Source organism: Nesoenas mayeri, assembly GCF_963082525.1.
Source record: "Nesoenas mayeri genome assembly, chromosome: 2".
Lineage (NCBI taxonomy): Eukaryota > Metazoa > Chordata > Aves > Columbiformes > Columbidae > Nesoenas > Nesoenas mayeri.
The window spans coordinates 410,093-434,088 of NC_137543.1; positions in this window are offsets into that span (position 1 = coordinate 410,093).

Here is a 23,996-nt window from a genome sequence, read left to right on the forward strand (position 1 = left end):
AGGGTTTAAGGTTCAGCCGGCGCGCCCGACGGGCTCTGCGGGTCACAAACACCTTCCCGCTGCTTCGTCTCCTCCCAGCGCGCCCGTGAGCGGCTCCTGCGGCTCCTGCGGGGCAGACGTGGCCAGCACGCGGCTCCTCAGCGATCTGTTTCTGTTTACTGACCCGGTACATCAGGCTCCGACCCCCCCTGCGGCTCCCCACACGCGTCCTTTGCGCACCCGTGACCTACACGAGTGTGTAACCTGCTGGTGTCAGCACGGGATTCCGACGTGTGAATTCACGGGAGGCCAGACCAGCACACATTTAACGCCGCGGGGTCAGGGCGCTCCCGGGGACAAGGCAGAGCGGGTTCGGCTGTGCCGAACGCATCCCCGCGCTCAGCCCTGGGATGGAAACCCGCAGACGGCGCGGGGGGAGGCTCAGGATGGGGAGCTCGGCGTTCACGGATCCCGCTGGCCCCAGCTCCGCCCGTGCTCCCCCGCAGCCCCGCCCGCCGCAGGACACACGTACCCGGCGCTTCCCTAAGTGCTTCCAGAAGTGGAAAGCAATGTGTGTAACCGCAGCGCGGAGCCGCGGCCGGGGGGACGGGGCGGTGCGGGGGCGTGCGCTGGGACGAGGACATTCCCTGGAACCGGTCCCGGCCGCGGCTGAGAACGGGATGGCCGGCATGTGCTGGGAAGGCTGGCGTGCCCGGCGGCACAGGGGACGCAGGGACGGCAGCCGGGCGGATGCGCAGGGCAGGGCAGAGGGACAGGCTGGGTGTGCTGGCGGGGACGGCGGCTGTGTGACACCTGGAGATGTGAGCGCGGCCGGGGCTGCGGGTGCTGGCGGGGCTGGTCGGAGGCAGAGGAGCGTGTCGGGGGGAGGAAGGGGCCCTGCTGCCCCGGGGGGTGCAGGGGGTCCGGGAGCTGTGGCACGAGGGGCAGCGAGAGGTGACAGGGAGCAGGGCCCAGGGCCCAGGGCAGGGCTGGCAGAGCGAGGTTTGGGGCCAAGCCCCGGGGGCTCCGTCAGCTGTGGCAGCGGGTGCTGGGGCTGCCGCACCCCGGAGAGGCCGATGGTGCTGGGCGCTGATGGCTGCTCACGCACCAAGGGCACCAGGTTTCCTTCAGACCTCGTTGCTGGCCCTGCCTTGGCAGGACCTGCCGGCAGCCGGAGGGCTCAGTGATGCTCTGCCGGCATCTGGAGGACTCGGTGATGCTCTGCCAGCAGCTGGAGGGCTCGGTGATGCTCTGCTGGCAGCTGGGGGGCTTGGTGATGCTCTGCCAGCAGCTGGAGGGCTCAGTGATGCTCTACTGGCAGCTGGAGGGCTCAGTGCTGCTCCAAAGCGGCTCAAGCAGAGTTTCCCGGCTCCTGGACCCTCCCCTGAAGCTGCAGGTAGGGCTGAGGGCGCAGGACAGCGCGTTCCGTGCAGCAGCACACCCTGTGCTGCGTGCGGCCCAGGTGGCCCCGACCCGCCTCCCCGTGTCCCGGACTCTGCGCTCGGCCACCAGCGTTTCCTGCTCTCCAGGCGCAGTTTCCTCTGGTTCCCCCGGGTCCCGTCCCGCTCAGGCTCCCAGGGCCCCCGACGGAGCCGAGTCCCCGCGCAGAGCTGGGGCTGCTGCGGGATGCAGGAGCAGGGACAGCGGTCGCTGCAGCTGCAGCACCGAGGTGCGGGGGCTCCATGGCCGGGGGCGTCTTCCAACCAAAGTGATTGTACGATTCTGTGACAGAGCAGTGGAATGTTGCAGCTGCTGCGGCCCTGCAGCCGGCGGGGATCTGCCCCACGGGATCTGCCCCACGGGATCTGCCCCACGCACAGCCCTGCGGTGAGCTGGGATCTGCCCCATGGGATCTGCCCCATGGGATCTGCCCCACGCACAGCCCTGTGGTGAGCTGGGATCTGCCCCACGGGATCTGCCCCACGCACAGCCCTGCGGTGAGCTGGGATCTGCCCCATGGGATCTGCCCCATGGGATCTGCCCCACGCACAGCCCTGTGGTGAGCTGGGATCTGCCCCACGGGATCTGCCCCATGCACAGCCCTGCGGTGAGCTGGGATCTGCCCCACAGGATCTGCCCCACAGGATCTGCCCCATGGGATCTGCCCCACGCACAGCCCTGCGGTGAGCTGGGATCTGCCCCATGGGATCTGCCCCACGCACAGCCCTGCGGTGAGCTGGGATCTGCCCCATGGGATCTCCTCCATGGGATCTGCCCCATGGGATCTGCCCCATATACAGCCCTGCGGTGAGCTGAGATCTGCCCTATGGGATCTGCTGCATACACAGCGACCTGGGATCTGCCCCATGCAGCCTGCAGCCCCACGTGCAGCCCCATGTGCAGCCCCACGTGTGGCCCCACGTGCAGCCCCACGTGCGGGTGAGGAGGAGGGCTCTGCTGCCAACCGGGGGGCTCGGGGGTAAATAACCGTCTTTGCCATCACAGTGGTCGGGAGTTTTGTGCAGCCTGGGTTATCATGTTGTAGCTGGGGAGTTCCCGTTCCCAACAGCCTTTGAACACTTTTCCAACCTTTTACTAGGAAAAAGAAGCCGTTAAGTGGAGAATTAAGCAAAGCTTTCATAACAATATCTTTTGTTCCTTTTCGTCTCTGAGGTAAAACCTTTCCCTAGGAGAAGTGGGCAGACTTTCGGCTGGGCACGACGGTGACGCCAGCTCCCGTTCCTGGGCCTGCGGAGCAACGGCAGTGGAGGCACCCAGAGCTGGAACCCCGTGCTGCTGAAACCCGTCTTTGTGCTGTTAAGCTGAACCCAAGACAATTGCACACGGCAGCAGATCACGACAGCCGCGGTGCCAAGGAGGAGGTCATGTCTCGGGGAGCCGGGCTGCTGTGTGGACGTGGGCACATCCCACAGCGTGTCAGCGAGCATGTCCCACGGCGTGTCAGCGGGCATGTCCCACGGCGTGTCAGCGGGCATGTCCCACGGCGTGTCAGCGAGCACATCCCACGGCGTGTCAGTGGACACGTCCCACAGCGTGTCAGCGGGCACGTCCCACGGCGTGTCAGCAAGCATGTCCCACGGCGTGTCCATGGGCATGTCCCACGGCGTGTCAGCGAGCACGTCCCACGGCGTGTCAGTGAGCACGTCCCACGGCATGTCAGCGGACATGTCCCACGGCGTGTCTGTGGGCACGTCCCACAGCGTGTCAGCAAGCATGTCCCACGGCGTGTCCATGGGCATGTCCCACGGCGTGTCAGCGAGCACGTCCCACGGCGTGTCAGCAGGCATGTCCCACGGCGTGTCAGTGGACATGTCCCATAGTGTGTCAGTGGACATGTCCCACGGCGTGTCAGCGGACATGTCCCATGGCGTGTCAGTGGGCACGTTCCATGGCGTGTCAGCAGACACGTCCCACGGCGTGTCAGCAGACATGTCCCACAGTGTGTCAGCGGACATGTCCCACAGTGTGTCAGCAGACATGTCCCACGGCGTGTCAGTGGACATGTCCCATAGTGTGTCAGCAGACATGTCCCACAGTGTGTCAGCAGACATGTCCCACAGTGTGTCAGCAGACACGTCCCACGGCGTGTCAGTGGACATGTCCCACAGTGTGTCAGCGGACATGTCCCACGGCGTGTCAGTGGACATGTCCCACAGTGTGTCAGCAGACATGTCCCACGGCGTGTCAGCGGACATGTCCCACAGTGTGTCAGCGGACATGTCCCACAGTGTGTCAGCGGACATGTCCCACGGCGTGTCAGTGGACATGTCCCATAGTGTGTCAGCAGACATGTCCCACGGCGTGTCAGTGGACATGTCCCACAGTGTGTCAGCAGACACGTCCCACGGCGTGTCAGTGGACATGTCCCACAGTGTGTCAGCGGACATGTCCCACGGCGTGTCAGTGGACATGTCCCACAGTGTGTCAGCGGACATGTCCCACGGCGTGTCCGCCTCCAGGAGACCGGGTTGTGCTGAAGGGGGAATTACAAGTGAGGGTACGGGCCCCAAGAGCCAAATGAATGTAACACTTCTAACAATGACTTTGTCACACAATCTCAGGCGCGTTGTGGGCAGCAGGTGACATTGAAGGCTGAACCAACAGCCGTGGGAGGAAGTGGAATGGTACAAAATGCAAAGTCATGCCCTGGAGTCACTGAGCAAACATTCGTGCCATAAATTAGGCCCCCAGTTTGGAAGTGATTAAGGAGGAGAAGGCCTGCACGCTTTCAGCAGCGCAGGACGAGCCACGTAACGCGCTGCAGGACGCGGTGCGTTCCTAACTCTGTTGGGCTGTCTTTCCAGGAAGGGCCGATAGCAGCAACGCTGTTGTACAGAGCGCTATCCACAGACCGCGCCCCGGGGCCCACCGGCCGCACTAAACCACGTGAACTCGGTGGAAAGGGGCAAGAGGAGCAGCTGGGCCGGCTGGGGGACGCGGAGCGGAGCCGAGGGCAGCCCGCGCGTCGGAACAGGCGCTGAGGACAGATAAGAGTGCTCAGGGCAGCTCTATCAGCGCAAAACACGGGGTGGAGGAGATCTGCTCCGACCGATGCGTGGGGCTTGCGTAAGAGGAAACTGGGCTGACGTGGCTGAACACAGCGAGGTTGTTTCTGTCTGCTGGAACAACTCTGGAGCAGAGCCGTCCTGTGTCCCGTGTCCTGTGTCCCATGTCCTGCGTCCCGTGTCCTGTGTCCCCTGTCCCATGTCCTGTGTCCCGTGTCCTGTGTCCCGTGTCCTGTGTCCCCTGTCCCGTGTCCCGTGTCCCGTGTCCCGTGTCCTGTGTCCCGTGTCCTGTGTCCCCTGTCCCGTGTCCCGTGTCCCGTGTCCTGTGTCCTGTGTCCCGTGTCCTGCGTCCTGTGTCCTGCAGAAACATTCACCCAGAGGTGCTGGACACTGAACAGGCTCCCAGGGAGGGGTCACGGCCCCACTGACAGTGTTCAAGAGACCGGACACCGTCCTCAGACACACGGGGTGACCTGTGGGGTGTCCTGTGCAGGGACAGGAGCTGAACCCCTGGTCCTGTGGGTCCCTCCAGCCCGGGACGCTCTGTGGTTCTGTGACTTCCGTGGGAAGCGCTGCCCGCCACGCTGACCCCGCGGTGCTGCACCAGCCTCGGCTGCTGTGCCGGGCAGGTCAAGGGGCTCCGGCTGGTGATGGTCGGGCGGGCTCCACGTCCCACACCTGAGGGCACCAGCGCATGGTGTACGGCCCCCACGGGTGGGGAAAACCACCACTGGGCAGGGAAACCGCTCTGGCTCTGCACCTGCTTCCCCCCTCGAGGCTGCGGCTTTGCCGGCCGGGGACACGGGGGTGGGTTTGCCGGTTTGCCGGTTTCCCGTTCCTCTTCCAGCACGTCAGCTCTCAGGGATTTTGCCATCAACCCCAATCTTCTCCCACGAAGCGTGTGTGCGTCGTTCCCGCAGGGACCGGGCACAGGCGCTTTCTATTCATCCAGTGCCCCCGTGCCTCCAAAGAGGATTCAGATGCTGTTCACATGCATCCAGTTATGCAACCAGCTTCTAACTATGCAAATGTATGCGGCTTTTCCTCTGCACAATGTCCTGGTTTCTTTCAGCTTCTTTCTTGGAAATCCAGCGCTTCCTGTGGGAGGTGCAGCGCGAGTCCCGGGCGCCGTCGCAGCCCTCCCGGCCCCGATCCCCGCCGGCTGGAGGGGGCGCCGGCTCCTTTCGGCAGCCTCGCCGTGCCGGCTGCTCAGGCGCTGCTGCCCCGGTGCTCTGCTTGTCCGCACCATCCCGACCCACCTGAGCCGGCACACGAGCTGCTGCCCGTTCCTGCGAGAAGCGAGGACGTGCTGCGGCTGCTGCTGCGGCTGTGTCTGCACGGCCCGTCCAGCGCCGTAACTGGGCACAGCCATGGCAAGCGTGCCAGGAGAGCGTGAGAACAAGGCGAGCGTAACCCGGCACTTCTCTGCGGTGCCCCAGGGGCCTGTGCCTCTGGTAGCTCCTGAAACAATTGCCTTTCTTGCTGTTTCGTAGCCCTCGATGGCTTTTCCTCTGTGCCTTGCTCCGAATGCTTTTTGAACCCACGGCAACTTGAAGCATTTAGGAGCCCTGCAGCAGGTTGATCCTCAGCTCAGCTGCCCAGCCTGAGCAGAATTACTTAGATCGCAGAATCCTTTCAGCTGGAAGAGACCCGCAGGGTCATCCAGTCAGCCATAGCCCAACTCCAGCGCTAAACCAGGTCGTGCCTCCTTTGACCTGAGCTGCATTCGTGTTGGATTCTGCAATAACACTTGGTCCTTGTGTTGGAAAAGACGGTGAATTCCTCTCCCTGATCCCAACTACCGTGCCATGCACCCTGGACACCTCTCCATCTGTGGAGCCTGTGCGGCCCTTCCTCTTCCCTCCCCATGTTTCATCGTTCTAACGCTTCTCTGAGTCCTCACCAGCCGGGACAGAGAGGGACGATGGAAGCTCAGGGGACGGTACCTGTTCTCTGCTCCCTTCCTGGAACCGCCAGCAGCTCCGCTCCCGCTGTGGAGTGGACAAGCCTGGGCGGTCTCTGCTGCCACATGCCCGTATTTGCCCCGCGTTGGTGTTTTTTCAGTAAGGTTCCCCTGACGGAGCGGCTCTGCTGCCCTGGGAGCCCGCCAGCTCCTCCCTTCTCCTCCGGCAGGGCCGGGCGCTCCTGCCGTGCACCGTGTCCCCGGGCTGCGGGCTCTGTGTCACCCCTGGGGCTCTGCGGCTGCGCACGTGTGGAACGCGAGGGTGGCGGGGACAGGTCGCCCAGCCGCACAGGGACAGCCCATGCGCCTGGCCGTCCCAGGGCCGCCTATGGCTCTGGAGCTCTGTGCACGAGGTCGCCCAGCCGCACAGGGACAGCCCATGCGCCTGGCCATCCATGGGCCTCCCGCGGCTCCAGAGCTCTGTGCACAAGGTCACCCAGCCGCACAGGGACAGCCCATGCGCCTGGCCGTCCCAGGGCCGCCTATGGCTCCAGAGCTCCATGCACGAGGTCACCCAGCCGCACAGGGACAGCCCATGCGCCTGGCCATCCATGGGCCTCCCGTGGCTCCAGAGCTCCATGCACGAGGTCACCCAGCCGCACAGGGACAGCCCATGCGCCTGGCCATCCATGAGCTTTCTATGCCTCCGGAGCTCCGTGCACGAGGTCACCCAGCCGCACATGGACAGCCCATGCGCCTGGCCATCCATGGGCTTTCTATGCCTCCGGAGCTCTGTGCACGAGGTCACCCAGCCCCGCAGCGACAGCCCATGCACCTGGCCGTCCCAGGCCCTCCCGCGGCTCCGGAGCTCCGTGCGTGGGGATCACCCTGCAGCGGCACCGCAGCCGTGCTGGGCACAGCCAGGGCTCCCCACGGCTGCCCTGGGGGGTGATCCTCACCGTGTGCCAGCCGCACCGCGGCAGTGTGCTCACCATTCCACAACAGTGCACCCACCAGACCACGGCAGTGTGCTCACCACACCATGGCAGTGTGCTCACCACACCACGGCAGTGCGCTCACTACACCACAGCAGTGTTCTCACCACACCACGGCAGTGCGCTCACCACACCACGGCAGTGCGCTCACCACACCACGGCAGTGCGCTCACCACACCACAGCAGTGTTCTCACCACACCGCAGCAGTGTTCTCACCACACCACGGCAGTGCGCTCACCACACCACGGCAGTGCGCTCACCACACCACAGCAGTGTTCTCACCACACCACGGCAGTGCGCTCACCACACCACAGCAGTGTTCTCACCACACCACGGCAGTGCGCTCACTACACCACAGCAGTGTTCTCACCACACCGCGGCGGTGTGCTCACCACACCATGGCGGTGCGCTCACCACACCGTGGCGGTGCGCTCACCACACCGCGGCAGTGTTCTCACCACACCGCAGCGGTGTTCTCACCACACCGCGGCGGTGTGCTCACCACACCGCGGCAGTGTTCTCACCACACCGCAGCAGTGTTCTCACCACACCGCGGCGGTGTTCTCACCACACCACAGCAGTGTTCTCACCACACCGCAGCAGTGTTCTCACCACACCACGGCAGTGTTCTCACCACACCACAGCAGTGTTCTCACCACACCACAGCAGTGTTCTCTCCACACCACAGCAGTGTTCTCACCACACGCGGCAGTGTTCTCACCACACCGCAGCAGTGTTCTCACCACACCATAGCAGTGTTCTCACCACACCGCAGCAGTGTTCTCACCACACCGCGGCGGTGTTCTCACCACACCACAGCAGTGTTCTCACCACACCGCAGCAGTGTTCTCACCACACCGCGGCAGTGTTCTCACCACACCATAGCAGTGTTCTCACCACACCGCAGCAGTGTTCTCACCACACCATGGCAGTGTTCTCACCACACCACAGCAGTGTTCTCACCACACCATGGCAGTGTTCTCACCACACCATGGCAGTGTTCTCACCACACTGCAGTAGTGTTCTCACCACTCCGCAGCAGTGTTCTCACCACACCATGGCAGTGTTCTCACCACACCATGGCAGTGTTCTCACCACACCGCAGTAGTGTTCTCATCACACCACAGCACTCTCACCACACCACAGCAGTGTTCTCACCACACCATAGCAATGTTCTCACCACATCGTGGCAGTGTGCTCACTGCACCGAGGCAGTGTTCTTATCACACCACAGCAGTGCGCTCACCACACCACAGCAGTGTTCTCACCACACCGCAGCAGTGTTCTCACCACACCACAGCATTCTCACCACACCGCAGCACTGTGCTCAGCGCGGTGTCTGAACGTGCCCGCAGCCCCGGGCGAGGCTGCAGCCCCTGCAGCTCCCGGGACCTGCTCAGCCCCCGGAACGAGCCGCCATCCCCGGGGCAGTGTGACCGAGCACTGGGGTCACCCTGGGAGGTCTGTCCTTGGTGGGGGGACCTGCGGGCTCCCTGTCCCCTGTGAGCAGGGGCTGGTGCGGCCATGGGCACGGTGTGGCGTGTGAGCTCCGGAGCAGAGCGGGGCCCCGCGGTGCAGGGGTGCTGCTGCCCCTCTCCATCAGGACACCAATGTGTGCCAGAGCCCGTGGAGCCCCTTGGCCCCAGTGCCACGGCACAATGTGGGTGGCAGGGGGTCCGGGCAGCCCCAGCCCTGGCACTGGGGTGCACAGCGGGGAGGCCTTGCCGTGCCCAGCACCAGCCTCTGGCCAGGGCTTCTCGGGAGGGCTGTGTGGGGACCCATGGGGTGCCCAGCTCAGGGCTGAGCTGTGTGCTGCGCTCGGTGGGGCCCCAAAGGCCACGTCTGTCTGTGGGACCCTGCTGGGCCGTGGGGTGCCTTGGGCTGCGGGACCCACCCCGGGGTGGCTGGGCTGGGGCAGGCGGCTCTTGGGGGGGCCCAGGCCCGGAGTGACCGTGATCTGCAGGTGACCGTGCTGGGTTCCCCCTGGGACTGGACTGGGGCAGCTCGTGGGTGTCACGGGTGTCTGAGTCCGTCTCGTCTCCTCAGGCTGCACGAGCTGTGTCTGATGGAGCCGCATTCCATGGCTGGGCAGCACTGAGGGCTGTGAGATGGGGCTGGCACGGCCACACCAGGCAGGATGGGGTGCAGGGTGCGCAGCGGCTCTGCCCCAGAGCGCGGTGCGAGGCCCCGGTGAGGCTGAGATCTGGCTGAGGGCCTAGTCCTGCTGCAGAGCAGCTCTGGTGAGAGGGATCGGGGGGTTCTGGTCTATGGCCAGTGGAACATGAGCCACCAGTGTCCCTGGAGCCGAGAGGGACCCGTGTCCCGGTGCACCCAGCACAGCACGGCCAGCCGGCAGGGGGGATTGTCCCGCTCTGCGCTGGCCTCACCCGCAGCATTCGCTGTGTGCGGGGCTGGGGACACGGGATAAAGGAGATAAAGCTGCTGGAGAGTGTCCGGAGGAGGGACACGGAGCCGGTGCAGGGTCTGGAGATGGAGCTGTGTGAGCAGCGGCTGCAGTCCCTGGGTTTGCTCAGCTGGAGCAGAGCAGCCTGAGCGCAGAGCTCACGGGCTGCAGGTTCAGCAGGAGCAGGAGGGGCAGGGTGAGCTCTGCTCTGGGACAGGGACAGAGCCCAGGGAACGGCAGCAGATGTGCCGGGCAGGGGGACATGAGGAAAAGGTTCTTCCCAGAGGTGCTGGACACTGAACAGGCTCCCAGGGAGGGGTCACGGCCCCACTGACAGTGTTCAAGAGACTGGACACCGTCCTCAGACACACGGGGTGACCTGTGGGGTGTCCTGGGCAGGGACAGGAGCTGGAACCCCTGGTCCTGTGGGTCCCTCCAGCTCAGGACACTCCGGTTCTGCGAGGGACGGGCGGAGGGCCCGGCGGGAGCTCTTGGCGCCGGCAGGGGGCAGCAGCCGTGTCACCGCTGGTGTCACAGCCGGAGGAGCCCCGTGTCACACACAGAGCAGTGACAGGGACACACACCTGCGGGCTGTGCTCTGTGTGCCCCAGCACCCCCAGGGCAGGACACGGCCACTCCAGCTCTGCATACACGAGTGTGCGTGACTGCGGCTCTGCGGGGGCACACGCTGTGACACGTGTGCAGCTCTGTGGGACACCTGTGTGGCACATGCACAACCACAGCTCAGGGCTCTGTGACACATGTGTGACACAGGTGTGTTACACATACATGGCCACAGCATAGGGCTTTGTGGGACACCTGTGTGGCACATGCATGGCCACAGCACACATCTCTGTGACACATGTGTGACACACTTGTGTGGCACAAGCATGGCCACAGTTTAGGGCTCTGTGGCACATGCATGTGCAGCTCCATGACACACCTGTGCACCCAGTAGAGCTGAAGGACAGGTCAGGGCTAGATGTCCCATGGGCGGCTGCAGCCACACGAGCCGTCCCTGCTGTCCCAGCAGTCCTGGGCTGTCCCCTGTCTGTCCGTCCCTGCCGGCTGTGCTGTGGCAGCTCCTGCGCGGGTCTCTGCCCGCTCCCCGTGGCGCAGCCTCCGTCCCGCCTGCCCGGGCTGCGGCACCGCGTCAATGTCCACGTGTGCACGGCAGAGCCGCAGTCACCAGCCCCCCCGCGCCCGCCCCACAGCCCCGGGAAAGCTCTCGTGGGCAAAAGAAACCTCAGCAGAGTCGGAGTTGAGACAGCGAGGAGTTTAACCAGGGGACGGCCCCGTCCCGCACGCCGGGTTGTCACCGCTCTTCCCTGCCCATCACCGGGTGATGTGAGGACCAAACCCTCCCACTGGGTGATGTGGGGACCAAACCCGCCCCGGTGCCCGCGCCGGTCCCGGGACACAGAGCTCGCTGCTCCGCGGCGCATGGTGCTAGTGGTCCCGGTGGTGCCTCTTCTGGCGCTGTGGGCCGGTGATGACGGTGGTGGTGATGGTGATCCTGTTCACAGTCAGCCCTCCTGTGCCGTAGGTGTCGAGATGGGCCTCTCGTTTGTACTCGGAGACTTGCTTGGTGGAGAGGAGCTCCCACACCGACACCCTCTTCTCCTGGAATGGGCCCAAGGTGATGTAGGAGCCCTCGGACTGAAGGAGATCCACTGTGTGCTGGGGAAGGGGCGCGCGGTGCTGTTCCTGGCTGCCTGTCACCATGGTGCTGGCAGTGCTGGCCAGTTCCTGAGCGGAGAGTGACCCTGCCCGGTACAGCTGCAGGAGCTCCTGCCTCTTCTCCTCAGGGATGTACCTGGAGAAGAGCAGGTCCCACACGGTAACCTGCCGGCCCTGGAACCCGTCCACCGGCGCCTCCACCGCGGTGGACCGCAGGGTCTCCTCCCAGGTCCTGTCCTCCTGCAGGCTGGTGTCCTCAGCCTCGGCGACTGGTGACGCTGCCCGTGGGCTACTCGTGGTCGTCAGTTCCTCTGCCTTTGCCGCTTCTGCCTTGGTAACAATGGTGGTGACAACAGTTTTCACCTGCTCCAGGGTCAGCTCCCCTGCCTGGTAGAGCTCCAGCAGCTCCTTTCTGCTCTCCTCGGGGATGTACCTGGAGTGGAGCAGGTCCCACACGGACACCTTCTGGCCCTGAAAGTCTCCGACTTCCATGTCAACGACTGTGGTTTTCAAGGCTGTTTCCCATGGTTCTTCTTTGGCAGAGTCATCACCCTTCTGTTCTGCCGCTGACACAGTGTCCTTGTCGGAAGTCTTGACTGCAATTAGGAACTTCCTGTCCGTAGATTCTTTCTTCTTAATGAGGGTGGTGACAACAACTATTAACCGCTCCAGGGCCAATGTCCCTGCCCGGTACAGCTGCAGGAGCTCCTGCCTCTTCTCCTCAGGGACATGGTCAGAGAAGAGCAGGTCCCACACGGCAACCTGCCCGCCCTGGAACCCGTCCACCGGCGCCTCCACCGCGGTGGACCGCAGGGTCTCCTCCCAGGTCCTGTCCTCCTGCAGGCTGGTGTCCTCAGCCTCGGCGACTGGTGACGCTGCCCGTGGACTACTCGTGGTTGTCAGTTCCTCTGCCTTTGCCGCTTCTGCCTTGGTAACAATGGTGGTGACAACAGTTTTCACCTGCTCCAGGGTCAGCTCCCCTGCCTGGTAGAGCTCCAGCAGCTCCTTTCTGCTCTCCTCGGGGATGTACCTGGAGTGGAGCAGGTCCCACACGGACACTTTCTGGCCCTGAAAGTCTCCGACTTCCATGTCAACGACTGTGGTTTTCAGGGCTGTTTCCCATGGTTCTTCTTTGGCAGAGTCATCACCCTTCTGTTCTGCTGCTGACACAGTGTCCTTGTTGGAAGTCTTGACTGAAATCAGGAATTTTCTGCTTGTAGATTCTTTTTTCTTAATGACAGCGGTGACAACAGTTATAATTTGCTCCAAAGTCAAGATCCGTTCATGATACAGCTGCAGGAGCTCCTGCCTCTTCTCCTCGGGGATGTATTCAGAGAAGAGCAGGTCCCACACGGCCACCTGTCTGCCCTGGAGGTCACCAGCTGCCACGTCAACGGTGGTAGACTTCAAGATGTTATCTAGTTCTTCATCTTGTGTTGAAAAGTCGTCTCCATTTTCCCCTGCCCTTGTCCCTGCCTTGTGTGGACTTCGGGCGTTTGCCACGAGCGTGGCATTTGCAGCGTCTGTTCTGTTGATGATGGTGGTGACCACAGTGGCCACCTGTTCCGTGGTCAGTATCCCTGCTCGGTACAGCTCCAGCAGCTCCTGCCGCCTCCCTTGAGGGACGTATTTGGAAAAGAGCAGATCCAACAAGGAAACGTTCTGCCCCTGGAACTCGCCAGCGGTGACACAGATGGTTGCAGACTTCAAGGACTTTCTCAGCTGTTGCTCCTGGGAGTGCGCGTCCGGAACCGGTTGTGATGCTCCCACCTCGTTGTTGGGTGTAACTGTGGAGGAGCCCAGATCCCCGTTCTCCACTTCTGCCCCGGTGATGAGGGTGGTGAGGAGGGTGATCATCTCTGGGATGGTCACTGTCCCCGCCTTGTACTTCCTCAGCAGCTCCTCTCGCTGGTGGTCGGGGACGTAGCGGGAGAAGAGCAGGTCCCAGACGGTGACGCTCTGGCCCTGGAAGAGCCCCACGCTGAGGCTGGTGCGGGCGGCCTGCAGGGCTTTGCGCGCATCCTTGTTCAGCTGGTAGAGCACGGAGCCCTTGTCCAGCACGTGCAGCATGAGCAGCCCCGTGTCCGGGTCGGGGACGCAGCGGCGGAGCAGCTGCGTGTAAGTGAGGTTCTCGTGGGTGTTGGGGTCAAAGCAACTTCTCGTTTGGTTCTTTGGGTTAGAAAGAAACTGGTACATCTCCTGGTCGAAGTACCCGCGCCGGTAGGCCACCTCCACGGGGAGCCGGTGGCTGTTGGCGGGGTCGATGATGCCGCCGGTGGCAATCTGGGCCTCCAGCAGGCGGATGGCGTGCTCCTTGACAATAAACTCCTTCTTCATGGCCTGGAAGAGGGAGATCCTGTGTCCCGTGTAGGGCTCGGTGTACCCTCGCACAGCTCCTTCCGCTGACAGCAGCTTCTCATAGAAATCTCTGCCGATGAGTCCTGCAGCCAGCGCCTCCTTCACCGGCAGCTTCTCGCTCCGCACGGGGTCGGTGAGGAGCCCTGAGGCAGCCTGCGCCTCCAGCAGCACCAGGGCTGTCCCTGGCGTCAGAATGCCCCTCATCATGGCATCATAGATACTCATCTTCTTTTTCTTGGCCTGGATGAAGACTCCGGCTATGAAGCTACTCCCACCACCACCCATCTCTTTGTGTCCACCTGCAATCAGGTTGCTGCCCATGTTGCTTCCCCCGTTGTTCTGAGGATGCCCACTCATCTTCTGCCTCGTCCCTGGGGAACAGTCCTGCTGCTGCGGGGCACCGCGTTTGTCTGAGGAGAGAGAAAGAAAAGGCTCGGTAAGACAAGGCGTTTTGTGCAGTGTTTTTGGTGGGTGTGTGTGGATGGGTTTCTATTAGATGGACATTTGTTATTGAAGTAGCCAGGCCCAAAGGAATTACAAGGCCACCAGGGGGCCCAGCACCAGACCCAGTTCTGCAGGTGCAGCCTCCCCAGGGCACAGCAGAGCGGACGATTCCCCTCCCTGCCCTGCTGCTCACACTCTTCTCAGTGCCCCCAGGTACCGTTGGCCTCTTGGCCACAAGGGCACGTTGGTGGCTCACGGTCACCCTGTTGTCCCCAGAACTCCCGGGTCCCTCTGCAGAGCTGCTTCCAGCAGGTCACCCAACCTGTGCGGGTGCCGGGGGCTGTTCCTCCCCACCGCAGGACCCTGCGCTTGCCCCATTGAACTGCATCGGGTTCCTCTCGCCCAGCCCAGCCTGGCCAGGTCTCTGGGTGGCAGCGCAGCCGCTGGTGTGTCAAGTACAAGCACAGGTCGTGCTGAGAACCAGCGGTGACCTCCCGGTGTGATTGCCACCAGCGGCCACCCCGCGGCAGGTGGAGCTGCACGGCACCTCCTGCCCTTGTCCCTGAGACCACCGACTGCCTGGCTCGCGCAGGGCCCGGGCAGGCTGTGAGCGCGGTGGGCACAGCCCGGGCAGGCTGTGAGCATGGTGGGCACGGCCCGGGCAGGCTGTGAGCATGGTGGGCACAGCCCGGGCAGGCTGTGAGCGTGGTGGGCATGGCCCGGGCAGGCTGTGAGCATGGTGGGCACAGCCCGGGCAGGCTGTGAGCATGGTGGGCACGGCCCGGGCAGGCTGTGAGCGCGGTGGGCACGGCCCGGGCAGGCTGTGAGCATGGTGGGCACGGCCCGGGCAGACTGTGAGCATGGTGGGCACAGCCCGGGCAGACTGTGAGCATGGTGGGCACAGCCCGGGCAGGCTGTAAGCGTGGTGGGCACGGCCCGGGCAGGCTGTGAGCGTGGTGGGCACAGCCCGGGCAGGCTGTGAGCGCGGTGGGCACGGCCCGGGCAGGCTGTGAGCGTGGTGGGCACAGCCCGGGCAGGCTGTGAGCGTGGTGGGCACGGCCCGGGCAGGCTGTGAGCGTGGTGGGCACAGCCCGGGCAGGCTGTGAGCACGGTGGGCACGGCCCGGGCAGGCTGTGAGCGTGGTGGGCACAGCCCGGGCAGGCTGTGAGCGCGGTGGGCACAGCCCGGGCAGGCTGTGAGCATGGTGGGCACAGCCCGGGCAGGCTGTGAGCACGGTGGGCACAGCCCGGGCAGGCTGTGAGCATGGTGGGCACAGCCCGGGCAGGCTGTGAGCATGGTGGGCATGGCCCGCCCGGGCAGGCTGTGAGCATGGTGGGCACAGCCCGGGCAGGCTGTGAGCATGGTGGGCACAGCCCGGGCAGGCTGTGAGCGCGGTGGGCACGGCCCGGGCAGGCTGTGAGCATGGTGGGCACGGCCCGGGCAGACTGTGAGCATGGTGGGCACAGCCCGGGCAGGCTGTAAGCGTGGTGGGCACAGCCCGGGCAGGCTGTGAGCACGGTGGGCACGGCCCGGGCAGGCTGTGAGCGTGGTGGGCACAGCCCGGGCAGGCTGTGAGCATGGTGGGCACAGCCCGGGCAGGCTGTGAGCGTGGTGGGCATGGCCCGGGCAGGCTGTGAGCGTGGTGGGCACAGCCCGGGCAGGCTGTGAGCATGGTGGGCACAGCCCGGGCAGGCTGTGAGCGCGGTGGGCACAGCCCGGGCAGGCTGTGAGCGTGGTGGGCACAGCCCGGGCAGGCTGTGAGCATGGTGGGCACAGCCCGGGCAGGCTGTGAGCGTGGTGGGCACAGCCCGGGCAGGCTGTGAGCGTGGTGGGCACAGCCCGGGCAGGCTGTGAGCGCGGTGGGCACGGCCCGGGCAGGCTGTGAGCGTGGTGGGCACGGCCCGGGCAGGCTGTGAGCGTGGTGGGCACAGCCCGGGCAGGCTGTGAGCGTGGTGGGCACAGCCCGGGCAGGCTGTGAGCGCGGTGGGCACGGCCCGGGCAGGCTGTGAGCGCGGTGGGCATGGCCTGCCCGGGCAGGGCGGCTCCTGGCTCTGCAGTGACACCTTTCCTCTTGCTGTGAGATCCCAGCCTGGCACGACACAGGACGAGGTGACGGAGTGAGACCCACCGGCAGCAGAGCGCTGGCAGACACCGCCTGTGCAGCTGAGAGGTGCCGGGGTCTCCGCTGCTCCAAGGGCACCGCGTTGGCAGAGCCCTCGGCCCCATCCCGTCCTGTCCTCCAGACCCGGGGGCTGCTGCCATGGCGTGCTGCCACCGCTCCTGGCCCCTGGTGACTCCTGAACCACGGACATCAGCCATGGGAGGGACGGTCACCTGGCGCCAGACACCAGCCCGGGGGCGCTCACAGCCCCAGCAGCCGGGGACGGAGCAGAGTCAACGAGAGGGCTGCTCTGACCTCCTCCCGCAGCCGGGCACGGGTGCTCTCTGCAGGTATTTCGGGAAGCTGCTCTAGGAACAGGGTGGTCGAGGAGACGCTCTGGCCGGGCCCGCGGGCACTCAGCCCTCCGGCCGTCCCTGGGCCACCGTCCGCGGCCACCACGGGCTGTCCCGCGTGGCCCCGCGTGGCCGTGTCACCGTGGACAGGGCTGGCGGCAGCCGCAGAGCCTGCGGGTGCAGCGCCTGTAACTTACTCGCACTTTGCAGGGCAAGAACTTCCACTGGAGCTTCTGGCTCCTGTGCTGCGGTAAGTCATGAATGGTTACTCTTAGTTACTAGCTAATTGTTGTGTAGGTAAAATGGTAGATTAAATTATAGATATATAAATTAAAATTAGACGGCAGCGAGGGACTAAGAGCGGGCACCTCAGGGCGCTGCTGTGGGTGCTGCTGGCAGTGGTCTCACCCGCTCAGGCACCAGCTTTGCGATCGGTGTGACCGGTCACCGTCATTCCAGCGGTGCCCTCGCCCACACAACCGCAGCACCCTCAGCCGTGGCACCGGCGTCACTGTCTGAAGCGTCCCAGAGGAAAATGCCGTGCTCCCGAGCCGGCTCCACCGCAGCCGGCACCACTGCAGCCGGCACCACCGCCACCGGCACCGCTGCAGCTGGCAACACCGCAGCCAGCACCGCTGCAGCCGGCACCACCGCAGCCAGCACCGCTGCAGCCGGCATCACCGCAGCCAGCACCGCTGCAGCCACGCGGAGTCAGGTCAAGGTCTCGTTTCCATCTCGAGCCAGAAGCGCACAACAAGGGAAGGATGAAGAACAGGGCAACGTGTGCAGAATTTCCCCGGTTTCTGTGTCAACCTCTGGCTGTTTTCAGCTCGGCGGGTTTCGCCAGGGGCGCGTTCTGGGCCGTGTCTAATCCCGGAGGATGTCTCCGGAACGGTCACCCGGCTCCCTGCCAGCTCTCAGCATCTACAGCACTGTGGTGACGGGCCCACAGCCTCGTAAAAACAGCAAAAACAACACACACAACGTTTCTTTGGGAACACCCATTTCCCATAAACTGCCGTGAGTGATGGTAATGATAGGTTTCAGCTCATTATCAGGATCACAGCCCGGCTGTTTACCTAACTGATCTAAGAGTGTCTGAGTCACTGCTTTGGATCATTTGAATATTGGATTGCTGCTGGTGCGGATGGATCAGGGCGGGAGCAGAGGTGACAGCCCTGTCCCCTCGGGGACCCTGCCCACGGCCCCGGGCTCTGCCGCAGCCAGTGGCTCTGGTCCGGCTGGTGGCCCCAGCCCCAGAGCTGCTCTGCCCTCGCACAGCCGAAACCTCCGGGGAGGCGATGGGAGGTGGCCCTAGGTCGGGGACAAAGCGGAGAGCTGTGTCACACCCTGCAGCGGGTGACACCCATGTAGGACAGGGATGTCGTGTAAACACCCTGCACTGGAAAGACATTTGCTAACTGCAAGCTGTCATTAGCTGGTCTCTAATCAGAGCTCCTGATGCTGGGGCTTGGCGGCACAGGCGGCTCCCGGGCCGGGAGCTGGTTGTCCCTTCACGCTGCTGTCCCTTCACGCTGCCTGTCCCTTCACGCTGCTGTCCCTTCACACTGCCTGTTCCTTCATGCTGCTGTCCCTTCACGCCACTGCCCCTTCACGCTGCTGTCCCTTTGAGCTGCTGTTCCTTCATGCTGCTGTCCCTTCATGCTGCTGTCCCTTCACACTGCCTGTCCCTTCATGCTGGCTGTCCCTTTGTGCTGGTTGTCCCTTCACGCTGCCTGTCCCTTCACGCTGCCTGTCCCTTCATGCTGGCTGTCTCTCTGAGCTGGCTGTCCCTTTGTGCTGGTTGTCCCTTCACGCTGCCTGTCCCTTCACACTGTGGCAGCCGCCCAGCCGGAGGTCCCGGTGGAATCGGTTTCCAGCCAGGACGAGCAGCGTGGCCCCGCGGTGCCGCGTCCCCAGCCCTGCCTGCTCCGCGGGGTGACGTGGTGTCACCCCCAGCCTGGCTCTGCCTCCCAGCCGGGACCCTGTGCAGTTCGGGCACCTCCTGCCCCAGGGCCGCAGGTCCCAGAGCTCCTCTCGTTGCCCTCCTGTGTCCCCACGTCCCGACCGACTCAGCGCTGAGGACACAAAGTGCATCACGTGGAGCAGCAGCTCCATCCAGCCTCGTTGACACTGTCACTTTGTCCCTCTTGGAAAAGACCAAGTCCTGCCTGGAGCCCTCCTGCTCGCCAGTCCCCGGGCTCAGCCCCCCGAGCGCTCGCTTTTGGGGTGGAGGTGAGCTCCCCGCATCCCTTACGGGTCCCCGGTACCTGCCACGGCAAAGCTGTGCTGGCTGCGCGGTGACCCCTCCAGATGGGCTCTGTCCTACCTGCTGGACACGTACCGGAGCGGCTGGCTCCCAGCGGGCGCTGGTCCTCCTCCTCCTCCTCCTCCTCCTCCTCCTCCTCTTTCTCAGGCTGCAGCTCCGCCAGGATGAGCAGCTGAGGCAAGTGCCGAATTTAAATCCTTCCCTTCCCCGCCCCGGGGATGCACGGTGGCCCTGCCCTGTGCTGACATACAGGAGCGGAGCTGAGATACAGACACCGACCACGGCAGCACGGCAGCACAGGGGCCGGGGGGCGGCAGGGGCTGGGGGACAGTGACCGGCCCTGCTGTGGGACGTGGGGTGCATCCCTGCGTGGGGCTGGGGCCGGCAATGGATGTGGGGGTGCAGAGGCACAGCGAAGCTTCTGGACCCTCTGCCGCCAGCTCTGCCAAGCGCCCAGCTCGGCCGCCCCTGGGCTGCCTGCCCGCGGTCCCGGCTGCCGCGGAGGCCTCCACAGCTCTGGGCTTGCTCAACCCTTGCTGCGGCTGAGCCCCGGGCTGGACACGGTCTGCAGCCACCCCCTGCAGCTGTCCCTGCTCCCCAGCGGGGACAAGGAGGAGGGTGTCCCTCCCTGTGGCCGTGCGGGTGCCAGAGCCATGGTGGCTGCTGGGTCGTGCCCCCCGGATGGAAACCTCTCACGCTGCTGGTGACCAGGGGACCCAGCCCTGTGCCATGGCCAGCATCTGCCAGGAGCTCAGAGCACCCGGTAGGCTGTTGGCTTGCAGGAGGCTTGTGCAGGTGGCCCAGCTGGCAGGGACAGCGCGGTGGCTCTGGTCAGCTTTGGGCTGAAGCTCAGTCCCATGTTCGGGTCCGTTTTCATGTCGGTGCAGGGCGAACCACATCCCATCAGCCACAGCCGCAGGCTGGCCCGGCACCCGCTCCCAGGGCACGGCTGGTTTGGGTGGCTTGTTCTGGTTTGCCACGGTTTGTGTGTGTGTGTGTGTGTGCGCTCAGATGGTGACCGTGCTGCGGGTGACCACGTTTGTGATGGCACCTGCTCCTGTCAGCCTGCACGAGTCTGCGTGCACTCGCGTGAGCCTGCGAGTGGGTGACTCTGTGCGGGTGTGCAGCTGTGACGGTGTGTGTGGTGAGTTGGCTGTACACACCTGTGTGCTCAGTTGTGACAGCGTGTGTAGCGGGTTGGCTGTACACACCTGTGCACACGGCTGTGACAGCGTGTGCGGCGGGTGGGCTGTACACACCTGTGCAGCTGCACCGCGCGTGTGCACGTCTGTGACGGCATGTGGGCTGTACACACCTGTGCAGCTGCACCACGCATGTGCATGGCTGTGACAGCGGCGTGTGGGCTGTACACACCTGTGCAGCTGCACCCCATGTGTGCATGGCTGTGACAGTGTGTGCGGCAGGTCAGCTGTACACACCTGTGCAGCTGCACTGCGTGTGTGCGTGGCTGTGACAGCGTGTGCGGTGGGTGGGCTGTACACACCTGTGCAGATGCACCGTGTGGGTGTGTGGCTGTGATGGTATGTGCGGTGGGTGGGCTGCACACACCTTTCTGTGCGGCAGGTGGGCTGTACACACCCGTGTGGGGGGTGGGTGGGCTGTGCACACCTGTGCGCATGGCTGTGACCGTGTGTGTGGCGGGTGGGCTGTACACACCCGTGTGTGTGGCAGGTGGGCTGTACACACCCGTGTGTGCGGTGGGTGGGCTGTGCACACCCGTGTGTGTGACAGGTGGGCTGTACACACCCGTGTGTGCGGCGGGTGGGCTGTGCACATCCGTGTGTGCGGCGGGTGGGCTGTACACACCCGTGTGTGTGACAGGTGGGCTGTACACACCCGTGTGTGCAGCCTGGCGCTGGCGCACTCTCCCGCGCAGTGTGTGTGGCACGGTGTCCCCGTGCGGAGGAGGCGCCGCCGTCCCGCGCTCCCTGCCCGGTGTCCTGCTGCGGGTGCACATTCCTGTCTGCGTGGGCGCTCGCCGGACCGGATGATCCGCACGCAGCGGCGTTTTCCCTCTGACTCAGCCGGGCCGGGGTGGCTCTGGGGAACACACCTGGGCAGCAGGTCCCTCTGCGCACACAGGGCAGGGGACGCAGGACCCGCTCCTGGTGCCCTTGCTCCCCGCTCAGAAGCCTTTCCTTGCCTGGTGTCTGTTTTCAGCCTGTGCTATGTTGGCCAGTTGCTGATGCCACAGATTTACTGCTGGTTGCACTTCCCCGTAGGTTCAGCTGTTCTGGTCGGGCTGCAGACAAGGTTTGTCCTGGGCAGGAGCAGAGTGCAGGGGATGCCGGGGCAGCTGGCCCAGCCGGGCAGGGGTCCCGTCCCCCTCTCGTCCCCCAGCCGGCTCTGTGCCGCACAGACCCCGCACCGGCCTGGCCAGACGAGCCCCCGCCATCGGCATCGTGTTGCTGTGCCTCGGTCCTGCTCCTCGGGCACGGCACAGCACGGACTGGGCCGCGCAGGACGCTCCTCCGAGCTGCGCCGGTGACACTGACCACGCTCAGGAGCTGCCCCAGCCCACTGGGACACCCCGGCGGCGCTGGCAGTCGGTGGCTTCCCTCTGAGGTGCATCACTTTGCATTTGTCAAAGCAGAGGCTGTGATTTATCTGCCCACAGCGGACTCATCCGCTGCGCTGCAGCCCGGTCCCGTTACAGCCCTGGAAAGCACGTCGGGACGTTCGCCAGAGCCCAGAGCGACTCCTCCGACCACTTTGCCGTGGGACGTGTCCGCGGAGCAGCCGCTACCGCAGGGACCGTGCCGGGGTGGCCGCGGTGACCCGCGCTGCACACAACCGTCACCCGCGGTGAGTCAGCGTCACCTCCTCCCGCACGCGCCGGTCCCTGAGCGTCCCCACCGCCCCCACGGGCACCGGCTGGCGCCACCAGAGCTGCACCGCACCGGGAACGCCGGCGCCTCACCACGACCCCCTCCCCGATCGTCCCCTCTAGCACGGAACAGGGGTCCCGCTTCGACAAGGACCCCGTGTTTAACCCGGCTCTTCGCTCCGTGTCTCCCGGCCTGTTTCTGGGACGTGACCAAACCTTTTCAACCCCGAAGCAGCTTCGTGCTTCCAGGGCCGCCTCTAAGGCGCTGCCAGAGGCTTTTTGGAGACGGTTTAAGCAAGCCGAGCTCTGTTGTATCCAAGTACCCAGTATTCGAGTATCAGCCCCAGATTTGCTGCTGCAGCACCTGCGAGTGCTTGGTGCCCCCATGTGTGGGGGTGTGGGGGTCTGGGGGGCTGCACACCCTGTGCTCAGTGTCACCCTCTGTTGGGGTGTGGGAGTCTGGGGGTGCTGCATGCCCTGTGCTCAGCGTCACCCATGTTGGGGTGTGGAGGTCTGGGGGGGCTGCACCCCTGTGCTCAGCGTCACCCTCTGTTGGGGTGTGGGAGTCTGGGGGGGCTGCACACCCTGTGCTCAGCGTCACCCTCTGTTGGGGTGTGGGGGTCTGGGGGGGCTGCACCCCTGTGCTCAGCGTCACCCTCTGTTGGGGTGTGGGGGTGTGGGGGGGCTGCATGCCCTGTGCTCAGCGTCACCCTCTTTTGGGGTGTGGGGGTCTGGGGGGGCTGCACACCCTGTGCTCAGCATCACCCATGTTGGGGTGTGGGGGTGTGGGGGGGCTGCATGCCCTGTGCTCAGCGCCACCCTCTGTTGGGGTGTGGGTTCTGGGGGGGCTGCACACCCTGTGCTCAGCATCACCCTCTGTTGGGGTGTGGGGATCTGGGGGGGCTGCACACCCTGTGCTCAGCGTCACCCTCTGTTGGGGTGTGGGGATCTGGGGGGGCTGCACACCCTGTGCTCAGCGTCAGTCTCTGGTGACGCCCGTGTCAGCTCAGGATCCAGGTGGCAGCGCGGTGCCGGGCTGCTGCCCTGCCGCAGCCAGCCGGATCTGTGCGGCCCCGAAGCTGTTGGGTATTAAAGGAGCAGACATGCTTCACGCTAAAAATAAATAAAGAGCAATCAGGAGGGTGTGCAGGTTTCCCGGAGTGTGAAGCATGTGCTGCCCCCACCCCCAAGCACCGCTCGCCAGAGCCGCGTGGAGAGCGGAGCCGGGATGCAGATGTGGGGATGCTGCTGTGCTCTGCCGTGCCGTGACTCACCGGCTGGTCCTGCCGCGTCCCGGCACCGAGACACCTGCGCTCAGCTCTCTGCAGGCCGGTGGCCCGGCCGCACCTGCCGGAAGGTGTGGGTGTCCTGGCTGCCCCCACCAACCACATCAGAGGGCTGGGAGATGGGAGATGGGAGCTGGGAGCTGGGAGATGATGGGAGATGGGAGATGAGAGGTGGGAGATGGGAGATGATGGGAAATGGGAGATGAGAGGTGGGAGGTCGAGATGGGAGATGATGGGAAATGGGAGATGAGAGGTGAGAGGTGGGAGATGGGAGATGGGAGATGGGAAATGGGAGATAGGAAATGTGGGATGGGACATGGGAGATGTGAGCTGGGAGGTGTGAGATGAGAGATGTGAGCTGGGAAATGGGAGATGGGAGGTGGGTAATGTGGGATGCGACATGGGAGATGTGAGCTGGGAGATGGGAAATAGGAGCTGGGAGATGTGAAATGGGAGCTGGGAGATTGGAGCTAGGAGATGAGAGGTGGGTAATGTGGGATGGGAGACAGGAGATGGGAGACAGGAGATGGGAGGTGGGAGATGGGAGGTGGGAGGTGGGAGATGAGAGGTGGGAGGTGGGAGGTGGCAGACGGGAGATGGGAGGTGGGAGGTGGGAGGTGGGAGGTGGGAGGTGGGAGACGGGAGATGGGAGGTGGGAGATGGGAGATGGGAGGTGGGAGGTGGGAGGTGGGAGGTGGGAGACGGGAAGTGGGAGGTGGGAGGTGGGAGGTGGGAGGTGGGAACTGGGAGGTGGGAGGTGTCAAACGTTTTTCCCAGGGACGCTTCTGCACCGGGGCTGTGGGGAGGTTGTTTCGCTCAGTGTCTGACTGGGAGCCTGTGCCTGAGCCGGGCGCCGGCCTGTGTCCCTTCCAGCCGCTCTCAGGCTCGTCAGTCCCCGCGGAGCGGCCC